Consider the following 3,972-nt stretch of genomic DNA (forward strand, 5'->3'; position numbering starts at 1 on the left):
AAATCTCTCATTTAGAGCAGCCACGTTGCTGTCAGCTCTCAGCTCGTCTCAGCACAGTGGACAGAGAGACGATCTCTACTACACAGCTGTTGGACTGGAGGACTCGCTCCAGTGTGTGTCACTGTGCTGTATCACATCGTCCCCCTCAGCACCTGCAGTAGGTCCCAGCTGCAGCAGTCACACTCACCCAGGTTTTTGTACGACGCTCTAACACTGTGTGAACATCCAGTTACTGACATTAGGTACATACTGACAGTAATAATCTCCAGCATCTTCAGCCTGGACTCCTCTGATGGTCAGAGTGAAATCAGATCCAGATCCACTGCCACTGAAACGATCAGGAATACCTGATGCTCTACTGCTAGCATAATAGATCAGGAGTTTAGGAGCTTCTCCAGGTTTCTGCTGATACCAGGAGAAACAATAACCACCACTATTGTAAACATCAGGACTGGTTTTACAGCTGATGGTGAGTGTGTCTCCTGGAGAAACAGATTTCACTGCAGGACTCTGAGTCACAGTCACCTGACCTCTGGATCCTGAAAAAAATAAGAAGAATAAATCCGTTCCCTACATTAATAATGATGTGGAGTTTGAAGTTCATCTAGTCGGCCTACTTCACATGGATTTGTCAGCTGAACAGTAGAAGATAAAACATTGTGTTACCTCGAGCGCAGAGGGCCAGTGTGCAGATGAAGACGCTGATCAAACTCATGGTTGCTGTGGGTGAAGTCGCTGAGCAGCAGCTCTCAGTCATGAAGTGTTAAAGTCACAGGGCTATAAACACTCGCAGAGCGCTGAAGCATGAGCTGCTAATGCAAAGTGCAACCTCTCTCTATGGAAACGTGTGTGTGTGTGTGTGTGTTTGTGTGTGTGTGTGTTTGGTCACTGTAGTGTAACAGAGGTTTTTGTATGACGGCTTCATTAGAATGTATCACTGTGGTGGCCTTTCGGTGGAGGAACCAAACTCATCATCAGTAAGTCATTTTAGTTCTTCAAAAACTCTAAAAAGTTATTTACTTCTGTTTACCCATGACATTAATAAATAATTAAAATGAAATATAATGTGTGTAGTTATGAGTAATATGTTTGGGGTAACTCTAAACCTTAAAGTAGTAAAATAAATAATAAATGAGTGAATACTGAGCATTTAATAAATATCCAGTGTGTTTGTGTTGGTGAGTGGAAACCTGGTCACTGGTTCATATCTGAAGTATTGTGTAAATTGTTCTAAAGTCTCTGTGCTGATGGAAAATACAGACGAATGCTGCTGTGTGTTTGTGTTAAACAATGAACATTTCTGGAATCAGATCCATTTACTGCTATCACACAGGGAGCGCTTTATACGACACATCAGTAAGAACTAACACAGAATAAAGCTGATCAAAGTCCGAGTGGCTCCACAATATAACGAGTAACTAGTAAATGTTCTCCTGCTGAGTAGTTCTACTGAACTGCAGTAATGTGAATAAGCAGTAATGAGTAAATGTTGTGTAAGCGTGTGTAAATGTGTGTTTATTGTGTGTTTGTGGTCTCCAGCCGGTCCCGCGGTGAAGCCCTCCGTGTCTCTGCTCCCTCCCTCCTCTCTGCAGCTGTCTGAGGGATCGGCCTCGCTGCTCTGCCTGCTGTCTGCCTACTCTCCATAGGGGGCGCTGGTGAGCTGGACAGTGGACGGCTCCCAGGTGAAGGACGGGGTTCTGACCAGCGCAGAAGAACACAAGAAGGACGGTTACACACGCAGCAGCACCCTGACCCTCAGCAAAGCACTCTGGGAAAAGGGGGAGGAGTTTGTCTGTACGGTCTCCCATGCCGGCGTCAATCATCCGGTCACGTTCAGAAAGAGCCAGTGTGAAGCCTAACAGCTCCAAGATAGAATTTAACACTGAGCTGCTTACACATCCATCTACAATAGAGTTTCAGTTCTACACAATGCTGACATTTCTGTCTTTACTCTCTTCACTGTCCTGTTGCTCTTCCTGTAGTTTTGCTCTGCTGAAATAAAGCTTCATTTTGGACATTGTGTGTTCTTTTATTAGAGTTAATAGTCATTATCAGTGTGATGAGAGAGTGTGTTTAGCTGTAGATTCAGTGCTGTGTGTTGTGCTTCAGTGAGTTTGGCTGAAGGAAGTTGAACATCTGGTGAAAGTGCTGCTCTATTCTGGGAGAAAGAGGATCACTCAGCCGTCTTCATGTAAATCTCTCTCTCACTTCACTGATCTTTCCGTTTTACTGCTTAAAACCAACTCCTTCTCTTCAGCTTGATGACATGTCAATTAATCTGTTTATATTAAATCAAACCACATGGGACCATTATAGACCCACTTCATCTTAGCAGATGACACACAAATATTTAATATTTTCATTGATCAAGACATGAATCTGTTCTCTGATTGCAAAAGTTTATCAAGTTAAAATCGTACATGCAACAGAACATGCGTGAATTAAACTTGTCATATTTCTGAGAATATTTAAACTCCACTTTATGTGTTTGTTATTTGTTTAAATTGTGAGCAAGTTTGATGGTAAATCCATATCCACCGCCCCCCCCCCCCCATTTCCTTGTGTAAATCAGTAAAGAGCAAAGATTAGTTATTTATATTAAGTACTTATCTAATCCCCTGTCCTGGACATTACACTCTCCATCACCAGAATCACCAGAGTGAAGTGATTGTCAGTATAAGGAGTAAAAGGAGCATTAGCAATGAAAGTTTGGTGGAACGTCTGTTATGCTAAGGTCTCGAGTAAGAACTATAACAATATTAAGATTGTGGGTTGAAAGGATGGTACGAGTTGGTGGTGGAAACGAGACTGACAGGAGTTTGAAGTTTGGCTGCAGATTGTATTGCAGTTACAAAATCTCCACACTAAAACTTACATTCACAGACAGTGGACTACTCTGACAATCACAGATTTAAATAATAACAAGAAATATTCAGACGCTAGTCTTACCTAGGAGAGAGAACATGGACACTACTAAAGAACAGAACAGAATAAAACCAGCACTACACTAGACTGAATGTTAACTGCAGATAAACTAACTGCTATAAAAACAACAAAAGAAAGCTCACTGACTACTTTAGGCAAATCTTTGAGAATTTCTGGAGGAGGTCGTGCCGTGGGTGACGTGTGAGTCGGGGTCTGGAGCTGTGTGGCTCAGTACTGAATTTCGTCACCAGAGGGAGTGCAGGGAGACACTTAATACACTCAGGTCCGGAAATATTTCGACAATGACAGAGTTTTTGTGATTTTGCCTTTATACACCACGACAATTGACTTGAAATAAAACAATCAGGATGTGATCGAAGTGTAGACTTTCAGCTTTATTTTAAGAGGTCCTACAAAAAATATGGCATTCACCATTTAGGAATTACAGCCATTTTCAACAAAGTGCCTCCATTTTCAGGGGCTCAAAGGTATTTGGACAATTGACTGACAAGAAGTTAATTGACCAGGTGCGGTCCATTCCCTCGTTACTTCAAGACAAATGAAGCAGATAAAAGGACTGGAGTTTGGCATCTGACCAGCTGAGGAACTCCCAGGAGTTGTTAGAGAATGTGTCAAACTCTGATTATGATATTGCTGAACAAGACAATATTTTAAACTAATTTAAAAAAATAAACTAATTTGAATGAGCCCTTCCTAATTTCAGTGGATGCTTCCACTAATGGGCTCGGGTCTGTACTGTCACAGGTTCCTAGTGGTGGGATGACTGCCAGGCCAATTGCTTTTGCAAGCAAGTTACTTACCTATGCCCAGTCAATACATCCTGCATGTAGGTTAGAGCTGTTCACGTCCACGTTCTTCTGAGATTGAAAGAGTTGCCATTACCTGCCATATTGCTATAGTTTCTTCAGCTGGCACTCTGTCACAGCAAGAAGTGGAGACAGTGTTGAGTTCACGTAGGCAGATGGGCAATAGTAAAATGTCCAATGCCGTATTGCTTCAACCCTTCAAATTCCACAAGCAGTGATG

General features: G+C 42.3%; 1 long non-coding RNA gene across 1 annotated transcript; it reads left to right on the plus strand.

Moving 5' to 3' along the window:
- Positions 1–489: 489 nt before the first annotated feature.
- On the plus strand, positions 490–2,015 carry LOC128318855 (uncharacterized). The gene is made up of 2 exons (XR_008302292.1): positions 490–977; positions 1,540–2,015. It is a non-coding gene; the product is annotated as an uncharacterized LOC128318855 (long non-coding RNA).
- The last annotated feature ends 1,957 nt before the right edge of the window (positions 2,016–3,972 follow it).

The sequence above is a fragment of the Pangasianodon hypophthalmus genome, chromosome 9, assembly GCF_027358585.1.
Source record: "Pangasianodon hypophthalmus isolate fPanHyp1 chromosome 9, fPanHyp1.pri, whole genome shotgun sequence".
NCBI classification, from domain to species: domain Eukaryota; kingdom Metazoa; phylum Chordata; class Actinopteri; order Siluriformes; family Pangasiidae; genus Pangasianodon; species Pangasianodon hypophthalmus.